Genomic DNA, 27,780 nt, shown 5'->3' on the forward strand with positions numbered 1-27,780 from the left:
CATTATGCACAGGCAGGAGGGTCTGCAGTCCTGAATGTATCCCACCAGAACTAACTCTGTTGGCAGCAGTGGAGAGCTCTGAATCAGAAGGTTGGAAGGAATCTAAGTAAGACATCTAGTCCATCACCCTGCCTGCAGGCGATTTTCCAGGCAGATGGGTATTTATCCTGTTCTTAAAGCTCTCCGCTGATCTGAGGGAAAAAGACAAGAGTATTTATATCCATGATGTTTTCTTACCAAATGTGTAATATTTGCCACCTACACCATCTGCAGCAGTTCAGAATGTAGTAAGATTGAAAGTTAAACTCATTGATCTCAGGAAAGACAATGAAATGAAAATATTTTGCATGATATAACTTCCCTCAAAGCTTTTGATGAAGAATTCATACAATGGCGTCAGTAGTTTCGGGCAAAGAATTAAGCCTTTGCTTGGCAAATGACAATCATTGCGATGTTCAGACCTCAGGAAAAACTGCATTGTTATTGTTGCTTTTAACATGGTTCTGTGGAAGTTAAGTCCACGGTCATAGGCTTATTCTCTGGGCAGGTCATTTAGCGGTATTTTGTTCCATGGCTTTTAACCACAGCCACCTGTCTCTCAAATATACATCCTTCATCACAAACACTTTAAGAGAATATGAATAAATTATCAAGAGCTCATGTTTTTGAGGGGAGTGGGGCTCCTTTTTCTGTCTTTCCAGTTATGTGCATCATCATTTTTCTGCATGAAATAAACCTAATTCATTGTTTAATATTTGGATACAGACATGAAATTTAAAGATCTCCTGGCCAGATTTTATAAAGAACTACCCAAACCCCAATCCCTTAATCCTCTTATCCACATACCCAGTTTCTTCATATTTTGGAACTGGAGCTGTTTAAGACCTGCTTGCTGTTTAAGCAGGTCATTTTTCCTGACATGCCATATACTGACTGTCTAGCAACCTCTAGTGCTTTTGTTGCTGTGTGCCCAACCTCAGGTTTGTTCCTCTGATGTCTTTGTTCTTTAGCTAACATCACAAGTCAATATTTATGATTTGTCCTTGACATTTGCTGGTGAGAGATGCCACCTCCACCCAGACAGAAACCACAGCTGGCCCAGATATCTGTGGAAGAGCATAATCAGGGCCTTGACCATGAGTTAGATCTATAAGAAACACCACTCTGTGGATAATCCAATCACCAGCATCTATTCTTAGTTCAGGTGTCATATACATGGCTCTATCCTCAAACTTAAAAGTTTCTATAGGAAACCTTTTTCTCAAAAGCTAGTCCTTCTGGGAGTAAGTCAATAATTCAGAGCCTATGCTAGAATGACTGCAGGTCTTATTGAAGGAACCATAATTTCAAATGTAAGTCACTCAAAAGAATCAGTATTATAGGATTTATTCTCCCTACTACAGAAAGTTGGTGAAGATGGCCTAACTTATTTATGCAATTAGTATATATAAAATGATCAAACAAAATTTTGGCAACATTCTTCCACACATGAGTTAGCTTTCTTTCCCAATAAACAAATAAATAAATAAAATAATGGAGAATCAACTACACTAGTATAATAGAAAGAGAATCATCTTGGTAGTCTAGAGGTCAGATTTCAAACCATGTCCTGCTATTTGACACTTGTATGAAGCAGGTACAAACTTACTTACATATAACACATAGTTCTAGAACATTTCTAAAATAACCAAAATCTACCAAGCCCTGACCTTGTGCCAAACTGGGAATGCTCAGTAGATAAGGTAGAGTGAGCCAAAACAGATGAAATAGGGGCTGGGGCATTCTATGCTCAGTCAAGGCCAGTCCAAACTAGCATGAATATCTAAAATTTCTGATCAGGGGCGCCTGGGTGGCTTAGTTGGTTGAGAGTTGGATTTCGACTCAGATCATCATCTCATGGCTCTGCTCTTGAGTTCGAGCCCCATGTCTGTGCTGACAGCTCAGAGCCTGGAGCCTGATTTAGATTCTGTCTCCATCTCTCTCTGTCCTTCCCCCACTCACGCTCTGCCTCCCTCTCTCAAAAATAAATATTTAAAAAATAAGAATAAAATAAAATTTCTGATCAAACAGTGAAATACTACAGCACATTTTCTGAGGGAAAGTTATTCTCAGACTCTAGCAGTTGTTATTCAAAGAAGTGGTTGGACAAAATACTAAAAATAATCCAGTCCCTGTCCACTGGCTGGCCAGATCTAGTGAAAGGAGAAGGCGACAGGACCCAGCCAACTGGGTGGGAGACAAGTTAGCCTCTAGTCCCAGAGGGAAATGAGTAAGAGACCCAAGACCCAGGAATCAACCCATCACAGCTAGATTAGAAAATGAGTCACACCTGCAGGGGAATTGGTGGTTAGGCTAAGGCCTCCCTGATTCCCACAGCTGTTAGAGGATGTCATCTACTGAAATTCTGTGTGTGTACCGGTCAGTGCTAGGCAGTATCACCAACATACATCTCCTTCATTTCTTACAGAAACCCTCAGAGGTAGCCATTGCTATCAAAAAAATGCTCATGAACAAAGAGCTTTCTGGCTACATATATCGCCTGGAAGATGTTGCATGTTATCACCGCTTACCCTACCATTATCATACTCTTAAAGAATCATGGTGCACATCCAAAGCTCTGAGATGTCCTTGGGGCACCTGGGTGGCTAAGTCAGTTAAGTGGTCGGCTTCAGCTCAGGTCATTGTCCAGGGTACATGAGTATGAGCCCCATGTCAGGCTCTGAGCCTGCTTTCAATTCTGTGTCTCCCTCTCACCCTGCAACCTCCCTTTGTTTGCGTGTGCACTCTCTCTCTCTCTCTCTCTCAAAGATAAGTAAACATTAAAAAAAATTCAAAGCTCTGAGATATCCTGTATTAAAGAAACCATTTTCAATTGCTTATTAGCCCAGAATTTTCAATGAAACTACCTCCCTACCACTTTAACAAATATACTTATATATAGTTTTTTCTTTCAGAAACATTTACAGTCTTCTTTCTGATCTAGTGTTCTAAGGAGAAGACTCTGAAAATTTCTGAGAAATGCATGCAAGTTGTAACACAAAACATTAAACAAATGTAAAATATTATTATTATAACCAATTTGTGCTGGTGAAAATGAGTAAGATGGTGGTGTTGGAAGCCGTTAATGGAATAGTGATGCTTAAGTATGGATCAGTATAGATCTACCAACACAACAAATATCTTGTATATCTAAAGGTCTAAATTTCTGGCACAACATAGGCCACAGAACGAGCATATATTTAGGGTTCATAAAAAATATACAAAGTGAATGAATTAATAAGTCAATGAGAGAGAGAGTAGAAACATCATCACATATTCCATCCCTGAAGAACATATTTTCCTTTGAAGGTGACAATAAATTGTTTTCACACTATGCCCAAATGGTGGCATAGTTCTACCAGAATGATCCAACCATCACAATTATAAACCCACAGGGTATTTGCTCTAGAAAGTGTCTTTTTCTTGCTGGCCCCTTCCCAGCAAAGAATATAGTCCTCACAGGGACTTTCTACTGCCTCTCCATTCCCAAATGAATAACCAAACTTGTACCATTGCCCCTTTAGAAGACTTAGGCTCTGAGAAGTTGGGCGTATACATTTGTTGGAGGTGGGAGAGGAAGAAAGATGGTCTCACAAAAAAATTATAGTTAAAATTTTTAAAAATGTTTGAATGAGTTTCTCAGAGCCTTTAGTACACTAATGAACACCGCAGTTTCCTACAAACAAGTTGAGAAGGAGTGGACATACTATAAAGCAGTTTTTAAGCTGTAAATTTTCCACAGAACTTTATGTTCATGGAACATTTGGGGAGAAATGCTGTGCTGGCTTCTTGAACTTTCCTTACTGTGCTTGGCTAGAGCTATCTTGAGGAATTATTGTAAAGGAAGACATGAGAAAACATGAGTGGTATTCCCCAGAATAGTCATATAGAGCAGTGCTTCAAAAATCATGTTCCTAATAGCCTGCAGGTATTAGGCAAACATTATCATCCTCATTTTGTGAATGGAGAAACTGAGCTTCACAAGAGTTGGGTGATGTGTCTTCAGCCAAACAGCCAAATGATGCCTTCCGCCCCCAAATCCAAAAAGCTTTCTCCTGGGCCACTGCATCTGGCCCCTGGACAGCTCTCACCCCATCACTACATCATGACCTACCATGATGTCACATCCACCCAGGAATCAATTTTGCCTGAGAGGCTCTCTGAAGAAACCAAGTGGGAGCCTCACTTGGTTTGAATTTAATTCTTTTGAGGGCTGTGATCAGAAAACGTGTGCTATCCAATTTTTCCCACACATGCCACTTCTTAGCTGGCCTATCACTGGGGGCCTGTGCAGTGTGGTCTGTTTGAGGCCAATAATCATATCACCATTGTAATGAGTGGCAAATCCTATGTAATTTACACATTAAAAGGAGGCTGAGATGCATGGAAAAACCCAGCCCCCATTTGTCTAATGAAATTAAAGCTCTTAGCCAAATACTGGTGCTGAAAAGAGATGTTTGGGAAGGGCTCTCCCGGGCTCTCTCGCCCCTGCCTCTGAAGAAGAGGGTGAGTGTTCTTTATTCATGATCCCGCCTCTACCTAAATCACTCCCACAATGGGACCTCTAAACCAAGGGGCCCTGTCTGGGAGCATGATTTACACATAGCTGAGGCCAGGCGGGGCTTACAAAGGCATTATGACTAGTTATTTTCAATGACAATTGAAGGGAAAAAGAAAGCAGCAAAGATGTTCTGTGGCTTTGCAGGCAAAGCACTAAACTGTCCCCACCTCCTTCCCCAAGAGGCATAAAAGAAAGTTTGGGCCATACCTGATAAAGCAATTATTTTAAGATATTTTTCTTATTCAGGGGTAACTGGACAGCATCATAAAACAAGTGTGAATAACACAGTTCTTGGAGCAACCGCACTGAGCTGAAGCTCTGGAACAAAACATGGGTCCCATGATAAGGCAAGAAGAGATGGCTGGCTCTAGCATTCAACGGCTGTCCAAATTCTTATGCGTTCCCTAAGACTGAAATTCTCCCTTAAGTCTGGGAACCCGCCATGTTGAAGTGAGATGACACAAAACAACTCACATATAATTGGATGTCAGTCTGAAAGTCAAGAAGCTACCATCATGAAACCAGTTAGTCTATAGAAGGCTCTTGTTGGGTCCATGAATGGCAAATACATGGAAATGCTATAAAGTATTTGGATTTAAGAATATCAATGGAAACATCAAGGCAATAATCTATGCAAAAGAAGAGCCAGAGTACATAGGAAGACATCTAATACTTTAACCAACTTCTCAGAAGTAAATGCATTTGACAAAAAGAAAGAAGGACTCACACACTCATGTTCGCACGTACATGCCTGACTCAGAAGAAGAGGTGTGTTAAGAAGAATTGTCCTCCATTTTCCTCACCCTGCTAAAATGTTTCAAAATCTAGACACTGTCTGATTCCAACCTTGTTTCCTACCAGCCTTCTCCATTCACTATTCTCTAACTACATCTTTCTTTCTTTTCCTCAATCACATCAAATGTCTGACATTTTCCCTATAATATCCTTCCCTAAGATCCTCATACAACTAGCTCTTTCTCATCCAAGTATATTTTTATGGGTTCTAATTTGTTTTTGTTTTTTTTTAATTTCTGAGAGATAGAGATAGTGTGATCAGGGGAGGGTCAGAGAGAGAGGGAGACACAGAATCCAAAACAGGCTCCAGGCTTTGAGCTAGCTGTCAGCACAGAGCCCGACGCGGGGCTTGAACCCACTAACCATGAGATCAGGACCTGAGCCGAAGTCGGCCGCTCAACCGACTGAGCCACTTAGGTGCCCCTATTTTTGTGGGTTCTAAACACATCAGGCCAAATATATTAAAATGCAGTCATCTTAAATAGAATTTATATAAAATGAGAACAGTTGAGTTTCAGTTGATTAGTAACAATTGACACTTCGTATATATTCAAATAAATATTGTTGATTTAAATTCTGCAGTATTCATTTCTTTCTTATTCTTTTTAAAATTTTTTAAACATTTATTTGTCCTTGAGAGACAGAGAGAGACAGAGCACGAGTTGGAGAGGAGTAGAGAGAGCGAGAGACACAGAACCTGAAACAGGCTGCAGGCTTTGAGCTGTCAGCAGAGTCTGATGCTGGGCTCAAACCCATGAACTGTGAGATCATGACCAGAGCCAGTCAGATGCTTAACCAACTGAGCTGCCCAGCCACTCCTTTTTTTTTTTTCTTTTTAAGTAGACTCTACGCCCAGCATGGGACTTGAACTCATGACCCTCAGGCCAAGAGTTGCATGTTCTACGGATTGAGCCATCCAGGTGCCTCTTTGCAGTATTCTTTTCATAAATTATTGACAATAATGTTTTTCCAGGTTTGAAATACTTTCATAAACTCTTAACTCCTAGACATAGACATAATGCCTACGTTAACCAATAGATGAAATAATTCTGCTCTTACCATTTACATTCAGGCCAAATAGCATTTCTTACAAACAAAAGAGGTGTTTTCTACACTACCCCTTCCAAAATATCCACCCACTTCATGTTCAGTGACTTTCTACCATTCATTGTTCTTTTTATCACCTGAAGGTACCCTGTGTTTACAGTTTACCACCTGTTTCCTATTGCTTGAATGTAAGCTTAATGACATCAGAGATACAGATGTCTTCATCACTGCATCTCCAGTGCCTAGAATAATGCCTGGCATATAGTAGGTATTCAATAAATAACTATTAAATGAATGAATGATTGTATGACTGGATGCATTCACACATCCTAGGTTAATTCCACACTAATACCGATTTAATGTAATAATACTTATTTAAATTTGCATTTATATAGGACCCCTAACTAAACTGTTTTCAACAGTAACAATTCAAGATGCCATTTTCAAAAGGTGTTGTAGGGTAGGAGGTGGGGCTGTGGTTCAGTTTTAAGTTTTAAACACAAACCAAAGAAATGCTTCCATCAGGGGAGTTGTAAAGTCCCATTCTGTATCTGATTGGAATTTTGGTTCTCATACAGAAGAGAAAGCCAACAGAGAAAACATGACCAAGCTCTCAAGGTAGATGGGCAGACAACATAACCAGAACTTAAATTTATGGAGACTATTGGAAGGAAGCAAAACTTCCCATTAAAATAGATCTATAAAATCTTGGGATTAAAGTCTATAGTTTCCTAAGTGCACTAATGAACTCCAAGCTTAGCAACAAAAACTTTAAAGTATAGATCAGATATCTTGGTACAGACTGTGGGACAGAGAATGTAGAACTCACTCATAAAGCTCCAGACCAGAGAAGCATGGAACAGAACCATTCAGCCTAATGGGAGTAACATAACATCCATTCAGAGTAATGGGAGGCAAATATCAGAGCCCATGGAGGTGGGGATTTACTTACAACTTCCTTTACAGAGATTGCATTTTAATTATCTTCCACATATCACTTTGCTTTTTTAAAAACCTTTAGTTAAAAACATCTCCTGGTATTGTGATAGACAGAGACCAGGGCCAAATGAATCTTAGAAAATTGTTAAGAGTTTTAATTCTGGGATCCAGAGTAGACTAAGCCAACCATTGCATAATTTGGACTTAAATAGTTTTTGTGTTGTATGTTGGCTATCTTATTGGATTTTCTCAGTAACTTTATTATGTAGGTAAAAAATATATTGTCCCTGTTTTGTGGTGAAGAAACAGATGTTCAGGGAGGTTATATACCTATTTTAGTTAGAATAGGTTAGGATTATGCTACCGTAACAACTAATCCCAAAAGAAACAAACCATGTTTGTTTCTTCATTATACAAAGTCACACAGGCTAGGTACCTCTTCATGGCAGCTGTCCTCTTTACCATGGTTTAGCGAAACACATGATTTCCATTTAGTGGCTCTGCCACCACAGCTCTCTGTAAGTTGGGAAAGAAAGAATTGGAGAGTTACGTAGGAGTGTTTCATTGACTTAACCCAGAGGTGACACACATAATCTCTGTATATAATTCATTGGCCAGAACTAGTCACACAATCCTATTTAAACACAAGGTTGCTGGAACTTATAGTTTTCCATGTTCCCGAGAAAGAAAAATCTGATATTGAATTTGTCTCTATCATAGTGTCTAAGATCAAACAGAAATAAAATGAAAGAGCTAAGATTTGGCCATAATCTGATAACAACCCAGTACTCTTTCCATGACTCTGTCAAAGCTAGAAAATAAAGATTATGTGGGGTTTTTTTTTTTTCTGTTTCTGTTTCCAGGACTCAGCTTATACCTGACATATGGAAGATACTCAAAATAGTTCCTATGATACATGGAAGGAAGGCAAAGGGGGAGGGAAAGAGGAAGTAGAGAGGGAGGAAGGGAGAAAGTACAGACGATCTTTATTATTTCTTAATTTTATGATTGACTGATTCTTTGATGGATGGTAAAGAACAAATATGATATAGCCACAATTTTCCACCCTTACAATGTCTTTTCACAGTGCTAAAATAAAAAAATAAAAGTGTAGAGACCAGTATAGCCACCTTCAAGTTTTGCCAAATTCACACTGCAAATACCTCCATCTATGAAAGAGAGAGAGAAAAAAAAGATGAAGAAAAGAGAAAAAAGGTTAAGAAAAAAGATTAGATGACTCTCATGGGGAGGAAATAGAGGCAAAAGGAATTCATTTGGAATGTAAATTGCTGTATAATATGCCTTGAGTTCTTTGCCAGAGAGGTGACATGTAAAGTAAATGCTACAGCAAAATTATTTAATAATAAGAGTACTGGATTTCTTCCACGCAGTGCAATTTACAGTAGAATCAAAGGACTATGCTTTTACACAGCCCTTACAGGAAAAGTAACACGTGGGCAAGCAGAAATAAATTAAGTATCTGCCATTGATTGTCATGGATAGCACCAGCTTATTGAGCTAATACTTTATTAGTGTGCTATAGCTTGGATGATGATGGTCTTTTTATTGTTTTTGTGGTAACTCTTTATTTTAAGTATCTTATCATTATGAATTCATTTAGTATTGATTACAATAGCGCTGATCATAAAGAATTAATTTGGCCTTACCATGAATATCATATGCACTCTATAAGAGTTCGGCTGTAATTCAAAATTAATTAATATGGTAAAATTTTATTGGTCTTGCAATCCTTTTAAACGAATCTAAGGTATTTTTTTTCAGCAGGTAGAACCTAACAGAAAATCTACCTAAGGTTTTCTTCTTTGGAAGACAGCTTCATTTAATGATAAATGGAAAATCTGTCTTAAAAAAAATTCTTTGTGTCTTAAAATGTTTGTGATTCCAGCCCCAGAATTCAGGGTTACCAAAAGACTAAAGTTTTGAGTCCTAGAAAAATGATCATGTCTGCTGGGTGTTCCCACTTGCTTGGCATGGCTAGGGTGAGCAGCATAATTGAGAGTCTATCTCTCTTCAATATCTTCTGTCTCTCACCAAAGATGATTTGTCCCTGTCAGAGTGAAGGGCTCCCAGCAAAGGAACTCCATTTACTTATAATGATATTGAATTACCAGAAGGTACAATTCAGGACATACTTCTAGCAAGCTGAGATTGTTGAACGTAGGTATTAGTGGGAATCTGGTGAGGTTCAGGGTCTAAATCAAATGGCACGTGTCTGGAATGCCTGTCTGTGGCCTTCAGTTAAAATGCACTCAGCTGCCTTCTGTTGTCACTGCTGTTCTGAAAATAATGATGAGGGCATGCGTAGACCTATTTGGACCTGATGCTACAGATGGCTGACCTTACACATGTCTGGACCAGGGTGTCATTCAAGGACTGCTACTAAAAGACACCAATGTCCTCTCTCCATCCCCTCGGTGCTGAGAAAATCTTTGAGGCTTCTCATCATCCCTGTTAAAATGTTAATGTCACTTAGACCCGACAGAATAATCCATTTACCCACCATGAATTTATCATTAAGCAACCCAACATATAGAATCACTCTGACTAAATAAAATATTAGAATATTAATGAAGAGGTGGGTTGTGAGACACTGTCTGGAGCAAGGGAGGCAGCCCAATAGGCAGCCACTATGGAACGCCACTCGGGTAGGCCCTAGAGTCCTAGGGACCAGAAAACATCCTGAGAAGAGTCAAAGGAGCACACAGAACTGAAATGGAATCTTGAAGACAAAATTTTGGCCAAGGACAGTGCAAGATCAGCCAATTAGCAGGCCAGTGAGGAACTAGGGTGGCTTAGCCCAGGTGGAGTCAGCAGAGAGCAGATGGGTGCTAGGAAACTTCCAGAGCCCTGGCAATAGCTAAGAGCTCCCTGATCTCAGTGGATACGCTAATGAAAAAAAATGAAATTAGAATACAAAGTAGAAAGTCAGCAGCAAAACTGATCCGGAAGCGGATATAGGCCTGTGACCCTAGCGCCTTAGTATATTGTCAGAGTCTAGAGCCAAAGGAGCAGGTCCGGAGAGGCCAGGACAACTTTAAACTCATAGTTGAGGTGTCCATGGCATCCCCAAAGGAGGGAGCCTGTTGCTAGGTACACTGAAGATGCCAAATACAAAGAGACCAGCGTCCCAGAGGGACCAAGGATTTCGGGAATATGACTAAATCTGCTTAACTCAAAGCATCGTTAGCGATATTAAAAATTGGTTTTCTCTTATCAAATATATAGCACTTGTACCTCTCAGAGGGACCCTTAGCGGAAATCCAGCCTCATTGTCACAGCCAGTTTCGGACGGCTCTTCCAAGCTGCCATCCCTCACTGTACAAGCTCTCCCTTCTTCTAACTGCCGCTGTGCTTTCTCTTGGAGAAATCATAAAAATAGAAAGAAGCCACACCTTTCAGCGGCCAAACTCTTTCTTACGGTCGTGCAGACATATAATTATCACCCTTGTCTTAGGTAGTAAATACCAGAAGTTTTTCAGTTGGTAAAAACAAAGATTGTTCTACTCCTTCTGTCTGATACCAAAAAGGTATATAAAAGTCTATTCTTATCTTTCTAATTACTGATATTTTCTTTGCGTCCGTTAATAACACACTGCAAATTAAATAACACAGCTGCTGAGCAGAAGATTCTGAAGTCCAGAATTCGCCTGTCCTACCCGATTACTTAAAGGTTTCAGGAAAAGGGAAGACTAAAGAGAACCGAAGTAATCGGGTTGTTAATACCTTACATTAGCATGTCTTTTGATTATAGGTGTTTCAGGGTGTTTTCCGGTGGCCATGATGCCCTCCTTCCTGAGAAACACAAAGTTCAGCACCTCGGAGTGACTATGTGAGCATATGCCTTCGCCCTTAAAAATTAGCGGGGAATGTCACGGAGGTAAGAGGGTATTCTTTATTTGTGCTATGGGAAGCAATAATGGAGATTTACAGTTCTTCAATACAGCATAGGATTTCCCAGAATGCTGACTAACGGAACCACTCGGAGGTTTATTGATGTAGCGCTGTATTGAAAACACAGGTTTAGTAATAAATAGTTTCATGAGCGTCTAAGAGGCAAATGGAGAGAGCAAGTGATCCCACGGCACGGAAAACAGGAAGACCGTGTGAAAAAAGCGGGTGGCTTGAGAAATGTGACCAGGAGATTAACTACACGGATCAGCTTAGAAACTTAAGCATTCGGGGAAAACATTCAAGTGGAGTCTATGCTAACAGAGCCTTTTCCTTCTGTTTGCAGGTTTTAATAGCCACAAATGTCTCTTAGCATTTCCCTCCCTTAGGAAGACAATATCAGACTGCTGGCGTTGATTTCTTAAAATTATACTGGCAAAAAGATAAACAAAGCTCAAGATATAGAAAGATATTTTACGCTGAAAAAAAAAAAAAACACCCCACACTGAAACCAAATCCTCATATTTCTTGGCTCACAGTAGCAGGCTGACTAGTTACCCAAAATGAGCTTACTGCAAAATCACTCTGTTCTCACCACAGGCACAATTTACCAACTGGGTGCAACAGACACCGGGCTGGCTCCTGAACTTCTCTCCTCCAATTAAGCTGCACAACCTGTTACCATTTTGCCAATGGACTCTATTTACTTAGGTTCTGCACAACTTGCCAAGTGCTCGCTCTGTGGAATTCCCAGCAAAGAGAAAGGAACGATTGGGGGAAATTTTTGTTAACATCCTTTCTTTTAACTTTCCATAGCAGAGGGGAATGCATCAACGTGGAGCAGATGTGCTGAGACCAAATGCTCCCTTCCTCATGATTACAGTTGGTTATACCTGTGGATAGGCAAGCTAATTCTGCTGCAAATGTGCAAGAGAGGGTAGTACTGACGTACAATGTGTGGTCCTGGAGGCTTTGTTCCCACATAATAGGGTGCTTCGTTTCACAAGACCTGGCACGTTGAGAAGAAAACTGAAGGAAAACAGCCCCATGCAGTTGGAATCATGGGCTATCTCTGTGTGGCTCAGAGAGTGCCCTAGTTCTCGGCAATGTTGACATAAATATCATGGAATTTATTATTTGGAGTTGGAAAATAATGATTCCTTCTACCTAATGTGCTCAGCGACTCTGCACCCGATTGTTTTCTGCCATTTGAGAATGCCCGAGGAGGTCATTAAAACTACGTGTATCAATATTAAACCTTTACAAATAGTTGACTAAATGAGCTGTTATTATCTTTGTTTCTGACAATAGTGTACCTTTTTACTTCATTTATCAGTAACTAGGTGTAGTCGATTGCACTCTGGTATTGATCCCAATATCTATACCCGTCGCAGACTACCTTTCCACAAGGTCATCGTAAGGTCGAGTTATGATCAATATGAATTGACTGTCTGCAAATAAATTTATGTAGCTGACATTATTGCAAGTAATACCTTTTTCAGATTAAGGTGGACTATTTCATGAAGCCTATGTGTTTGAAACATTAATGGTAACCTCCACCAACTCTGCATAATGAACTAGCCTCACCATAATTTGCAAGTCCTCTTTGTGTAACAGAAAGCTGCACACGCTCCCCAATAACCATTTCTAAATAACACCTGCAGAGTTTCAAGCTTCGGGTTTAGTGTGGTGGCTAATTATGTTTTCCAAGCTATGTTTGTTTGGTTTTTTTTCCCGTGTAGCCCGTATGTGCATTTTGATTTCCAATTTTCAAGTCTCATTTCTATCATGGCTATTTCAAAGCTCGGTGGAATATTCAGTCATCCTGATCATAGGACCACATGTGATAAAACCAACCTTCTTGAGGAGACACAGCATTGTGAGAAAGCGCAGTGGATTCCAAAGCCATCTTCCTACCATGGGCCCCTCAAACTGCGGGGAGACACACTTGTGATCAGCCTGTTAGCCACTGGATGTCACTGACGCTTACATAAATGGAGCTTAAGGGGCATTTATCTGACTGTAAAAATCATGACTTCAGTAGAAAGCAGTTTAGCTAGAAACATTTTACTCAGGCAATTTCTAATTTCAGAAAAATAGGCTCATAAAGCTCACAAAGGCGATACCCAACTTCAAGCGTGATTAGTTTCAGTTGTTTGTTTCAGCTTTAACTGGGATATGAATAAACAGCAAGTTTTGGGGGTGCATTCCATTTTGACAGCAGCTGAAATTCTCCTTTTAAAGGGACACTACCCAGTCAGGCTTGTGATATCCTGAAATACTTATGAGCAAGCCCAAATCGTAAATGATAACTTAGGACATCTTTTTTAATTCTATAATCACTGTTTTTAACATAATATTTTACATTTAGCCATGTTCATGAGGATATATTCTTATAAAAATTATTTGAAGCACTCACAGTGTACTTCTTTTGGCATAAATGATTTGGATTCAGATTTTAAACAAGAAATAGTGCTTTGTAAGGCATAATTAATAATGACAAGTGTCAGAAAAACATCATTGAATGTATTATAAAATGGCTTCCACCATAAAATTCATTCTCAAATCAGATTATGACAGGGGAATATAATTTTCCTCGACTATTTCATGAATTCTCTTTCTAGGACATATCAGGGAAACCAATCAGATCTATCAGTAGATGGTCTACAGTGTAAATATGAAAAGATGCAGTAGATTGGAAAGTTCTAACACAATGAGGATTTATCTTTTGTCTTGAATATAGACACAAAGCAAATGTAGTATGTGAGTGGCTTGGAGAAAAGGCACTATGTAAGAGCAAAGAATTATGACAAATGACATCGCACACACATGCTGCCATCCCAGGGCTTGAGCCATTTGAGAAGCTATTTTGAATTAATAACGCATGCCATCGTGATTACATTTGCTTAGCAGAAACATTTTAAGAAATAACAGCCTGCAAGAGGAAACTGAAACAATAGTTCTCTATCTTTATATGACATATAACTGCCATTTTTCTTCGGACAGAAAAGGTTCAAGGTCCATAGTAACTAAAGTCTAGATTTTTATTTTTATGCGACAGTATATTGGTGTGTACCTCAAAATAAATTTAATATCCACCCCCCCCCAGATAATATTATATTACTAGACATATAAATTCATGGGGGCTAGATCACCCACTGGTAGAGCTGAAGTGAGGTTGGGGGGGGGGGGGTGTGAGGCAAAGTAACTGAAATTGAGCCAACTTTTTGCATGAGCCACATGGTGAAGGCTGACGTGGCAATGCATGTACAATCTCACCCCATCATCATCTCCCCCCACCAAAAACAATCTTGAAAATACATGAAAATACACACATGTACACTTGGGCAATGTTATCTGCCACTAAGTTGATTGAAAAGCAAAACTCTCAATCCAAATAACAAAGACCAAACAAATATGTCACAAATGGCCCATAGTTCAGGTAGCAGGGAACACCTGGAATCACATCTTGAGGCAATTTGGTGCTTAGCAAAAGGCAGAAAGACAACTCTGTAAGGGGTTCCCTCGCTCTCACTTAAACTATGTTTCCACCTTAAATTAAAGCAGCAGCAGCAGTAGGTAAGGTGGTCAATGCAATTAAATTCAAAACCTGAACGTATTGAACTTTCTGCAATTATACATGGGTCATCTCTGGACAATATGTTGGCCATCTGGTAGCATCTGTGCTGTTCCCTCTAATAGAGTTCCTGCTGTGGCTCGAGGCCATGGCAGGCAGTGCTAAGCAGGTCACATGTTGTGTCTTTCAGCCATATTTAGGTCACAATTTGGGATGGGAGGAGGCAGGAATTATCTGTTTTGCACAAAGGCAATAAAAATGAATACTCCCTTGTAGGTACCTTATGTTTTGTTAAATAGAGATAGATTTGCAGTTTTATTCCATGCTTCATCCCAAGGTATGCAAAAGATAAAGCAAAATATCATATGCTGAAGGCTAAACATTTGTATGTCTTCTTTTCTCATAAAAAAAAAATGGTGTTCGTGAGTGATGGTCTATCTGTTTTTGTTTTGTTTTGGTTGATATATTTCACTAAGGGAAGGGACGGAAAGGGGAATTCAAAATCTGTTAATTAGTATTTAGATAATGAATAGAATGCAGAATATTCTCGAATGCTGGTACATTCTAGAAAACTTTATGGGGGAGAGGGTTGATATATATATATATATATATATATATATATATATATATATATATATATGCCTGTCTCAAATAGGAGGAGTTGCAAATTATACATATTTATGTTTCACTTTCTTCTAGATAGTTACTGAATGCTCACATCCTATTAGTTGAGTCATAAAACACTGTAACTGACGTTGACAGTGTTTAAATATGTACAAAAATCCCAGCAACACTGAGACACACAATGCTTATTTCTAAAGTAAAGTCATTCTGAACATGTGAATATTAAATAACAAGCCCCTTTTAACATCAGAAAAGAGTTTCCCCTTGGCATATTTACTCATTGCCCCCCAAAACATAACTACAACACGCACATTTTGAAAGTATGAACCTTACATGTATTATCCAAGTTCATTTGATATAGATTTTAAAATGCAATATGGACAAGAGTCAAGTCCGACATAAGCAATTCCAGTTTGACATCAATTAGTGAGTAGCTTTTACTCTTATAGACATATTTATAATGGAAAGGAGTGCATTTAGACTTTAAGGTCCTGCCAACTAATCAATTTGATGAACTAATTGATAATAAATGTTAATTGACAACTAACAGCAGTCAATTAATTGCATTTCAAATGCAGCTCCAGGAAGCTGAGTTGAACATTATTCTACCTCAAGCTACTCAAATAATAGCTCAGCAATGACTTTGGAACAGGCCATAAAGGTCAAAATGGGAGAGCCTTTTCCTTATTAGGAGATTGGGGATCCCAGGGCACAGGTTTACAAAAACAGGAGCCGCTCATGCCCCAAGCTCCTCTAACTGCCCCTGTGAAGACTCTCTTTCTAGGAGGCAGTTTGCTGGCCACATGAGCCTCCTGTAGCACTCTCTTTGGGGGGCAATGTGGAAAGCCAGTACTCAAATCCAAAGAAGCGGTGGATCCTGCCAGTTATATAATCTGTCTCTCAACTAAAAGCTAAACCTACATGTGAGGATGGTTCTGTTTAGGTATGTGTCTTTGTAGCAGGAAAAGATATGCCCCATTTTCTAATTTCCTACAATTAAAGAGAGTGAAAGACCAAGTGCAATGGACAACTAGTGAATCTGGTGCAATTCAGTCCTAAAAAATACTGTCTGTTAGAATTCAAATGCTCTTCATTTCAGTCAACTGATACGTACTAAAAGCGCCACAACTTAATCTGAAAACTATGCTGGTATCCTCAGAAGGAAACTCATTTGTATCTGTAATACAGCTTTCACTGGCCTTTTGGACTCCAGAGCCTTGGCACTTTCTCATCACTTTGCCTAGAATGTTCTTTCCTGAATGATCTCATGGATCATGTCTACTTCTTTCAGACTTCTGCTTACATGTCACCTCCTCAGAGAAGGTCACCCAGGCCATTCTACCTCACACCTACACACATTCCTTTGTTCACTTTCTATTCTCTTCAACTGCTTTACTTGTCTTCACAGCTGATATCACTACCAGGCATTACACAGTCTCATGTTTATTTGTCCCTGATTTCCTTCACTTAAATGTAAATTCCATGGGGAGGCACTTGGACCTATTCATCGGGTATCCCTTGTGCCTAACTAGTGCTCACAGTTGGTCCTCAGTAATATTGATTGAATGAATGACACCATTCTGAAAATCAATGCTCCAAGTCAACTGCTATGATTGCATCACTTCTGGCTTAAAGCAAACATCTAAGAAGGGAATTATGGTGGAATGGAAAGAAAACTGGAATCAGAGAGAGAGAACCCAGCTCCATCCGTGGCTGCATGAGCCATGTCACTTCAGGAAAATGACCCCACCTTACTGGAACTCAATTTACTCACTATAAAATGAGGGGCTTTGACAAGATGATTTGTTAAAAAATTCCTTCTCACTCTAAGTTCTCTCTGATTTTGTTATTTAATTTGTCCTATTTGGAAGAAAACAATTCTCCATTGTTCTTTTCTGGCTACATTCTCTTTTGGAAAAAAAATACAATAGAATCATGTGTGTTTCATAAAAATTGTTACCTCAGAAGGCTTTATGGAGTTAGAAAATGTCACTATAAAGTTAAATAAATGGCAGCCAAGGGAGAAATGAGTAAGGAATACAGGGAGAGGCTAGAAATTTTAAATGAAATTTCAAGTGAGACATGAGATTTGAAGAGACAGTTGGAGCAAAGAAGGTCCTCTGACAGGGATGAGGAGAATTTGGGGTCAAAGTACTGAGAGGGGAAAATGTAAAGGTAAAATGGACAAAAAATTGGGGAACTGTTTAAAATTTTGGACTTCAAGCAATGCAATGTAATGGAGTGGTTTAATTTTAAGGAAAGAAAAACAACCATAATTCAGAAAGAGATGGCGAAACAGTTCCCAAAGGGATGTGGGGGTAAGCTCCGGTGGTGATGTGAGTGGTGTGAATGATAACCCCACACATTCAGACAACCGTGAGCTCTTCAGACGCATCCGAGAATAAATAAATGTAGCTGGAATCAAAGCTCCTGGCTATAATGACATGGATTTTTACATTCTTGTTCCTCTTTCTTGAATCAGATCCAAGCCAAACTCCCTAAACCCCTAATACGCTGACCAGAAAAACTCACACTTTCCCTCAGAAATGTTAATCAAAGGATTTACATTTACCTCCTTTAGAAGGCAGTTGGTTGGGTCCTTCCCAGTTTAATCAGTTATCCTCTACCTGCTTGGGTCTGTGTTTTTGTTTTTAAGAAAAAAAAAAAAAGAGGGAAGGCTGGTCTAGTGACCTAAAGTCACTCTTTCATCTTCCTTTTGTTGAAATGATACGCAGATACCCTGGGGTAAGGTGGGAAATCCTATTCCACACGGGATAGAGTCATAAACTCTTATGGAATGTCATTGTCACGGGCGAATTCAGATATTATTTCAATAAACTCCTTTGAGCAACATAATCTATGAGTTTATTAAAAGACCCTCAGGTTTATTTGGTGGACTATAAATAATCTATATGCTCTTTCAAACAAAACATTCAAATGGCAGAGCAAAGGCATTAAGCTTTCCCCTCAAGTTACATTAGGAGTGGATCTGTTTGCTGCCAATGCGGCCTCCTGATATGCTAGCAGGGGCTGGATCGGTTCCTAATGTAGCTCAAAGAGAACAGCCACTGCATCTGGATTTCCCACAGCCTCTGAATTAGTGGTGGGTGAACCAGGGTTCAGAAGCACACAAATAAGCTGAGGCCATTTCTTTCCACTTCGTCAAAGGGAGCAAGTGAATTTCATTTGCTTCTCCTTTGTGTCCGTCCACAGAACTCTTCGTTACCTTCTTAAATTCTTTCTGCTGCTGAACAACTTGGATTTTCTTCCAGCCAACACTGCAGCCCCACGCCCCCTGCACTCTCTCCCTTCCTGCCTCCTCCCCTTTCTCTTTCCCTGTGTTTCCTCACTCACACTTACCTTTAGATTCTACCAAGTTGAATAATGACAAATAAAACTTGATAATTTCCTTTTCCACTACAGTGCAACCTTTTGAATCCTCTTGGGGTTGATTTCATGGATTCTGAGACACATAAGATGCTTCTCGATAATCTGAGGTCTCGTTCAAACGCCAGCCCAGAGTCAGAAAAGATGCTACCTTGAAAGCGTTCTCTGCTGGGATAAGTTTTTTGAAAACAGGAATCTGACTTCTTTGTCTTTGCATTTCCCGCCTCATCCAGCCCCTGTTTTACATTGACATAGAGTGAAGCAAACGCATGATAAATTGAATGGTTTTGGGGTATAAGTTGAGTGTAATGACATAATGTAAATACATTAACAAATACCCTGGAGGTAGCATCTGAATATAAATAAATTAATAAAATTTTTAAAAAGTACATTCAAAAGATAAAGTTAATTGTAAGCAATAAAGGAAACATTGAGGCTAAAAGGCCAGAAGTCTTTGGGGGAGAAGGATGACATATGGCAAAAGCTGACCCAAGTCATGTTGTAAATGTAGATAAGGTAGCAGAGAAAGTGAGAGTTGGAGTAAATATCCGGAGTATCAAAAGGAGATGGAGAATTCAAATAGAAGTATAAAAATATTAACTTTGAAAAGAATATAATTGCATCACAGAAGAAAGATTTAGACCTACTTTTTCCCAAAGCAGTTTGTCCCTTTCTAATTAGGATCCCATGCAGTTACTGCTAATGCATCCTAATTCATTAGTAGTAAATGGGCCTGATTTTAAAGTAGCTCTTCCCTGTAGCATTAGAGTAGAATTGTTGGGACAGAATAGGATATTCTAAAGAAGAAAGTGGACTAAAAATCTACTGAAAACCCAAAGAGCTAAATGTTGGTGAGTGTAAATTCCCTGAAATTGGTAGGTACCTGTACCCGCGTGTGTCAGATGCAGGCCCAGCTGCACAATGGATCTGCTGGACTCTGGCTTCTCTGTTACTACTTATTTCAAGTACGATTCATGGACCCTCCTGTTCGCATTGCCAACCTATTTGTTTTCCACATGGTTTGACTTAATTTATTACATTTCATAAGTGTATTAAATAACAACAGACCAATGCCTGTTGGAGAAAATCTCAGATTTCAGTCTATTTTTAAAGGAATTACTTAATTATAGGACCCATTTTTGACATTGATCTGTACCCTTCAAATGATGAGAGAAGGGGACACTCAAAAGAATAATGAAAAAGGGTATTTACACAGTCTCAAAGTATTATTGATTACAGTGGGAAAAAAATAGTAAGGGTACAGAGGAGAACATCACAAAAATATTACCCTAACTAAGTGATCAAGGTTAATATTACCAGTTATGAGTCATGTCAATGTTAGTACCTCTCGAGGGGATGACTGAGGACACAATATCACTTCGGTAGCATTCTTTTTTTAATGTTTTAATGCTTCATTAAAACATTAGAGAGCGATCACGAGCAGGGGAAGGGAAGACAGAGGGGTAGGGACAGAGGCTCCAAAGCAGGCTCTATGCTGACAGCAGAGAGCCAGATGCAAGGCTCAAATCACAAACCACAAGATCATGACCTGAGCGGAGGTCAGATACTCAAATGAGCCACTCAGGCACCCCTCACGTCCATAGTATTCTTACCAAAAATGCAGAACTTCACTTTCACCATTGCAAAACATCAGTCAATTCCAAATTGAGAGGCATTCTACAATATAGCAGCCCATCAAAATGTTATTTAAAGATGTCAACATCACAGAACACAAAAATAGACTGAGAAATTGTCACAGACTGGAAGAAAAAAAAAAAAAAAGCAAACCTGACAGAGCAATTATATACAATATGGGATCCTGGATTGGATTATGAAAAAATTGGTGATAGTTAAATATGGACTGTAAGTTTATAAAAAGACACTATACCAGGACGGTTGGGTGGCTCGGTTGGGTAAGCAGCCGACTTTGGCTCAGGTCATGATCTCACCATTCATGAGTTCAAGCCCCATGTTGAGCTCTATGCTGACAGCTCAGAGCCTGGAGCCTGCTTCGGATTCTATGTCTCCCTCTCTCTGTGCCCCTCCCCTGCTCATGCTCTGTCTCTGTCTCTCTCTCTAAATATATATCTCTCTCAAAAAAATTTAAAAAAAAAGAAAAAGACACTATACCAGTGTGAACTTTCTGGTTTTGATAACTGTACCATAGTTATGGTTATCTAAATGTTTTTTGCAACTTTTTTGTAAGTCTTAAATTATTTCTAAATAAAATGATTTGATAAAGAGTATAATGTCTAATGCAGGTGATCTTGCAGAAATGTTTTGAGCAAAAAAGTGATGATTGAGAAGGTACATGAAAAAAGAATACATGTAGTCAAGAATTTTAAAGTCTAGTGAATTTGATATTAGGAGAAGCTGAACTTGTGTTATAGAATGGCATTAATAAATATTTATTGCAAATTTCCATCTCTAGTGAGAGAAAAAGAAAAATACAGACATTGTAACAGGTTTGGAAGGAAGTTATGGCATTCCTTTCTTTTCAGAACTTTAACAGGAAACCTTTCTTCCATGGCAATTTGAGAAATTAACTTTCTGTCACTAGTTCAGATTTCTTTCCCCTGTGCTCAGATTAGTGACTCAAGCGGTAGGTGTTCTGTAAAGATCTGTTGAATAAAAGAAGGTAAATATTTTCAGAATGACTTGTGAAATTGTTGTCTTTTATATACCTGTGAACTCATTGTGATATATCCATGTATCAGTCCAATCTTCAATATATCCTAACCCTAAATACATGGTATTTCTTCCATTAATTATAGGTTATGAGCTATTCCCCAAAACAAAAATGCCAGAAAACTGGAAGCCATTTTATTTATATTATAAATTATCCCCGTAATCTCAGTCCATCCATGAGAAAATCATCCAACAAATCCCCACTGAGGGACATTCTACAAAATACTTAACCAATACTTTTTAAAACATCAAGGTCATCAAAAATAAAGAGGTCTGAGAAAGTCTAAGAGCCAAGAGGAAAAATCTGAAAAACTGTAACAGTCAAGAGGAAACAAAGAAGACATAATAACTAATATAATGTGGGATCTTAGATGGGATTCAGAGAAAAAGCACATTAGGAAAAAAGTGAAGAAATCTGAATAAGCTATGGACTTTAATTAACAGTAATGTACGGTTGACTCTTGAACAACATAGGTCTGAACTACATGGGTCCACTCCTACACAGATTTTGTTTTTCAATAAACACAGTACAGTATTGTAAATATATTTTCCTTATGATTCTTCTTAATAACATTTCTTTTCTCTAGCTTACCTTATTGTAGGAATATAATATTCTTCATTTCATATAACATACAAAAATATGTGCCAATTGACTATGATATCAGTAAGGCTTCTGGATAACAGCAGGCTATTAGTAGTTACATTTTGGAGGAGTCAAAAATTAGATGTGGATTTTTTATGGTGCAGGGTGTTAGTGTCCTTAACCCCTGCATTCATTGTTCAAGGGTCAACCGTGTAAGTATTATCTCATTAACTATAACAAATACACCATCCTAGTGTAAAATGTTAATAATAGGGGAAATGGGTGTGGGATATATGAGAACCAGAAAGTATTATCATTGTAGATTCTTTGTAAATCTAAAACAATCCCTAAAATAAAGTGTGCTTTAAAAAGTTCAATGTAGGGCGCCCGGGTGGCTCAGTCAGTTAAGCGTCCAACTTCGGCTCAGGTCATGATCTCACAGTTTGTGGCTGTGAGTCCCGCATCGGGCTGTGTGCTGACAGCTAGCTCAGAGCCTGGAGCCTGCTTCAGATTCTGTATCTCCCTCTCTCTCTGACGCTCCCCTGCTCACGCGGTCTCCCTCTCTCTCTCTCTCTCTCCCAGGAATAAATGAAACATTAAAAAAATTTTAAAGTTCAATGTAAATATGGGGCGCCTTGGTGGCTGAGTTGGATAAGTGTCCAACTTCAGCTTAGGTCATGATCTTGCAGTTTGTGAGTTTGAGTCCCACATCAGGGTCTGTGCTGACAGCTCAGTAAGTAAGTAAAAAGTAAAAATAAGTAAAAAGTTCAATGTAAATAAAATATTTTTAGTAATTCATTTTCATAGACATGTTTTAAACATATAGAACAAATTTCTCTACTTTTTAAAACAGCAGTTTCAAGCATAATTTAATCTTTTATTTAAAATTAGAGTACATTATGAATATTGGTTTTTATCCCTTATTATAATACAATTATTATTTCTTCCTGGTAGTCTGAAGTCAGTGTGCATTTCTACTGCATGTTTTAGCAAAGTACTCTTATTATTAATATATATAAAGAAGTTAGAATGGTGTGTGGGGGCACCTCGGTGTCTTAATCAGTTAAGCATCTGACTCTTGATCTCGGCTCAGGTCATGATCTCATGGTTGTGAGTTCGAGACCACATCGGGCTCTGTGCTGATGGTGCAGAGCATCCTTGGGATTCTGTTTCTCCTTCTCTCTGACCCCCCTCCCCTTGTTCTCTCTCTCTCTCTCAAAATAAATAAATAAGATAAAAAAAAGAATGGTGCCTGGAACATAGAAATTTTACAGTAACATTACTATTATATGAAGACAATTGTCATTTACTCACTGTAAGCTTTGGATTTTTCTAGTTCAGTGATGAACTAGTTGTAATCCATCCGTATTTTGCTCACTTGGTTGCTGTGGTGACCAAATATCAACATTAGTCAATGGTCTGTCAAGGTAAGAAATTAAGTCTTTGAACATGGAAGAGTGAAGTTAGATGATCCATCAGGAAATTACACCTCTGTTTTAGGTCCCACTGGCTCCATCAAGCCACCTTGGGCGTCCGCCCATACCCCTCTGCCACACCACCACATACACATGCCATCTTTTTTCTCTCTATTGACTTGCCTCCATCTTCAGAGGCAAAAATAGACCAAGATGTAAAGTACCAGAGTGAGCTGACAGGTTGTTTGGAAAGGTGACTGTATACTACCTGTCTTTCTAAAGTTTCTATCCAGCTTTCAAATACTTCATGAGCAGAAACCCTTGGGTCAGCAGCATGGAAGAGTTCATGGGTGACAGGTTTGGGTCATTCTGAGGCAACACTTGATTGGAAAAATTCCTTGCAGGATACTTACAACTACTCCCTGCCTGGCTCTGATCCTGCCAATCAAAGATGAGGCAGGCATCCCCTTTTGGCAAGTGGCCAGAGGAGGGTGCTCTGTTGTTAGGGGAAGACCCTCCGGGAAGAGAGGGAAACAGACAAACAGGGATCCTCTTCGCTTTCCATCTCCCTTCAAACTTGCAAGTGGAGCCGTTGTGGTGTTTCTCCTTTTTTGTCTCATCCTGTCACTCTCTAGTCTTTGAACAATAGAGGCAACAATGGTCTTGTCTAAATGATTTCACAGGCTATTATTCAGACACTCAACTTTTAACATTTCAATTTTGTCATTCTGTTTCCACACAAAAGGTGCACTTCTACAGTATAATGTTCTCAGAATTATGTCAATGAGCAGTAATGGCTTTTAACATTAAGTTGATCATTAACAACTACATTATCTGAGGCATAATCAGTACTTCAGCCTTTTGTGAGATTATGACACTATGGAATTTGAAACTAATAGGAGGATGCACTCATAGCAACATATAAAAATATTTACATGGTAATAAAAGCTTAGTGGAAAGCAAACATCTAAAACGGCATACTGGATAAAAATATAAACTTTTATTTTATTTGCAAGAGGTGAGTCTCTAAAGGAGCAAATAAGTGAGCAATATCACGTCAACAACATTTCTTTGTTCCTAAAGGTTTCTGTAGTGTATGCAAACATTCTACATAGGCGCAGTTTCTGTGGAGCTTTATCAGAAGGGCATATTCCAAAACATTTGTATTTTTAAAACAGTGAAAAAACAGAAAGGGGAGCCTCTGTTTTAAGTATTATTGTACCTTCTCAAATTTTTAAACTATTTGTCAAAGGATGTTTATTTGATAGTCTTGGGTACTGTTTTTAAAGTTGTTTTCTTCTCCCTGCCCCCACCCCCAGCTCTTCCATGAGAATTCACTCATTCAGGGAAGAATTGTGTGTATTTGCTTACAATCCAATGCTTGCAACCATGCACCATCACAGTGGCATTCAAGACACAGGAGAACAATCACAGTGGTGACACCAAATCCTGAAGTCTAAAGAAAAGCCCCAGTCTGAAGGGACACACTTGGATCTGGATTAGAATTCATTAGTTGTAAGGAGGAAATATGTTTCACCAAAAAATCAAGCCACTTTTCATGTAATCATAAGAGTAACATGTATGCTATTATTATCCTTTGATAAAGTAATCAAATTTCCAGAAATCTATCTTTTAAGAAATTTCTAAATCCAGAAATAACTTAGTACACAAAGAAGTTTATCGTAACATCATTTATAACAGTGAATAGCAAACCAACCTAAATATCCAAAGAGAGAGGGATGCTTAAGAAACCAATGGCTACATTTTCACACATGAAAGATGGCATAGCCATGTACCAAAAAAAATTAATTAAAATTATTTATAAAATTAAATGAATAAGAACAAATACAACATCATGGGTGCGTGTGGGTGTGAAGCACCATGCATAGAAAAAAAGGGGGGAAGTGGGATGGAGGAAGAAAATATACCTAATATTTCAGTTATAATTTTTCATAGTGTAGTTTTTCAAAGCAGTAGTTTTTTCCTATTCTTCTTCTTTCTTCTCTGTACTTCTCTGCATTTCCAAATTTTCTTCAAAGCAAATACATTTTTATTTTTACAATAAAAAAGGATGTCTATTTAACTCTGCTATGTAGTTGTCCTTATCGGGAGATACTGAACCAAATAATACATCCGACAAGAACCATGCGCAACAATCATGGTTTTCACTCTTCCAAACATTGAAAATTAGTCTTTTGATTTGCAAATACAGAAACTTGGGGAGCCTGAGCGGCTCTGCGGGTTAGGCATTCAACTTCAGCTCGGGTCATGATCTCATGGTGTGGTTCGTGGTTTCAAGCCCTGCATCAGGCTCTGTGCTGACAGCCCAGAGCCTGGAGCCGGCTTCAGATTCTGTGTCTCCCTCTCTCTCTGCCTTCTCTCTCTCTCTCTCTCTCTCTTTCTCTCTCTCTCTCTTTTTCAAAAATGAAATAAACATTAAAAAAAAAGATTTGAAAATACAGAAACTTTGTGTGGACTACATGTATCATTTCTGTGACTCCACCCTGGCCCCAAATCTTCCTTTCTCTGACTGTCTCCATCCACGCTGAGAAAGCAGTGCCATTTCCAGGTGTACCTCTCTGTGCCCCAGAGATTGACAGCAGCTCTCTCTGTGTGTGGAGTAAACTCATTTCCATTCACACTTCCCTTTTCTGAGCCCATCTCTCAGCATCAGTACAAGGTGTTTTATTTAAGGAATGGAAGCAGCATATTTTGAGGGAGAGTGGACTGCTCTTATTGCCTCCTTCCAGGAACCGAGCAGACATGGAAGAGAATGTATATCCTCTGATTGCAGGGAGGGAATCTGATATGACAAGTCGTAGGGTGAGAAGGCAGATGGACAAGAGGGGATTGCTCCAGTCAGAGTTGAACTTGCTGACCTTTGTATGGTCTCCTTCCGTCTGCCTCCCTTTTCAAACACCTTATATAACTTCTCCCTCCTGGAATACTCATTCTTATCCTGTCCTTCTTACTCAAGCCCTGCCTCTATTTTTCTTTTTAAACACAGCCCCTCTAAAAATAATACATATGAGATGATAGATAGATATCTTACTTACACTACTGCTTCAGATCCCAGAGGACTCTTCCAAAGTGTTCCAACTGAAAACCAGTTCAACTCTGTAATTTTTCTTATTATGTTTCATTCCTCAACTGCATATTGGAAAAATATTGATATACAGAAGCCTTATGCCAAAATTATAGTAATAAAATATGAGAAGGTTTATTCTCCTGGACATCTTTAAAGCTTCCAAGATACAGGAAAATGTTGTGAACTGTAAAACACAGGGATAGTGATTTTAGTTGTATGACTGCTCTGAAGTTTTAAGAATTTGCCTGGACACCTGGGTGGTTCAGTCAGTTGAGTGACCAACTCTTGATCTTGGCTCAGGTCATGATCTCATGGTTTGTGGTATCAAGCCCCACATCAGGCCTTGCACCAACCACACGGAGCCTGCTTGGGATTCTCTCTCTCTTCCCTCTCTCTCTCTCTCTGTCCCTCACTCATTCTCCTCTCTCTCTCTCTCAAAAGAAATTTTAAAAAAGAATTTGTTACATGGATGCACATTTAGCATTGTTGCTCTTTTCTGACTTCCAATCAGTGTTTCCTTAAAATACGTGGAGAAAAAAAAGCGTAGGCTTATCTTTGATATAAGGAAAGAATAAATGTACTGAGAAGTTATGAGAACATTGAACCCAGAACCCATGGGTAGTGGAACACAAGTCACTAAGCAGCAACCAGCAGCTTCTTTAAAGAACAAATCAGTTTTTCTACAGAGCAGTTTAATCACTTTCTACAACAGAAGAAAAGGACACATGCACAAACAAGAATTCTTTGATATAATCTTTCTGGTCTTTGGGAAGCTTTCGGTCTCTGACTTCTGCAGTGCTAGTCAGGGATGTCAACAATCCCATATTGCCCACCAAAAAGTGACCACTTACGTTCTCCTGAGTGGCCTATCTCTGTGTGAAGATCATGTCTCTTCTGCACATAGAATCTCACTTCTGCTGTACAATGTCCTTTTACTCAATATGTTTGTCTTCCTCCCATTCCAAGAAGCTAAATAGTAGGAAAGCTGTTCAGTGAATGCAACACCGTGACCTTCTTTCTTTCATGGTGCTGTTACACTGAGTCAGGTACCATGCGGCATGAGATTCCCTAGTGGAAAAAAACAGTGCCCTCAGGTTATCTCCAAAAATTACCTCTGTGTTATTTATT

The 27,780-nt window shown here is 39.0% G+C and overlaps 1 long non-coding RNA gene across 1 annotated transcript; it reads right to left on the minus strand.

The window, feature by feature from the left end:
• On the minus strand, positions 1-27,780 carry LOC120244317. The gene is made up of 3 exons (XR_005531532.1): positions 27,504-27,780; positions 7,818-7,897; positions 1-191 (listed from the first exon to the last, which is right to left on the minus strand). It is a non-coding gene; the product is annotated as an uncharacterized LOC120244317 (long non-coding RNA).

The sequence above is a fragment of the Hyaena hyaena genome, unplaced genomic scaffold (genome assembly GCF_003009895.1).
Source record: "Hyaena hyaena isolate Hyena2069 unplaced genomic scaffold, ASM300989v1 scaffold_381, whole genome shotgun sequence".
Lineage (NCBI taxonomy): Eukaryota > Metazoa > Chordata > Mammalia > Carnivora > Hyaenidae > Hyaena > Hyaena hyaena.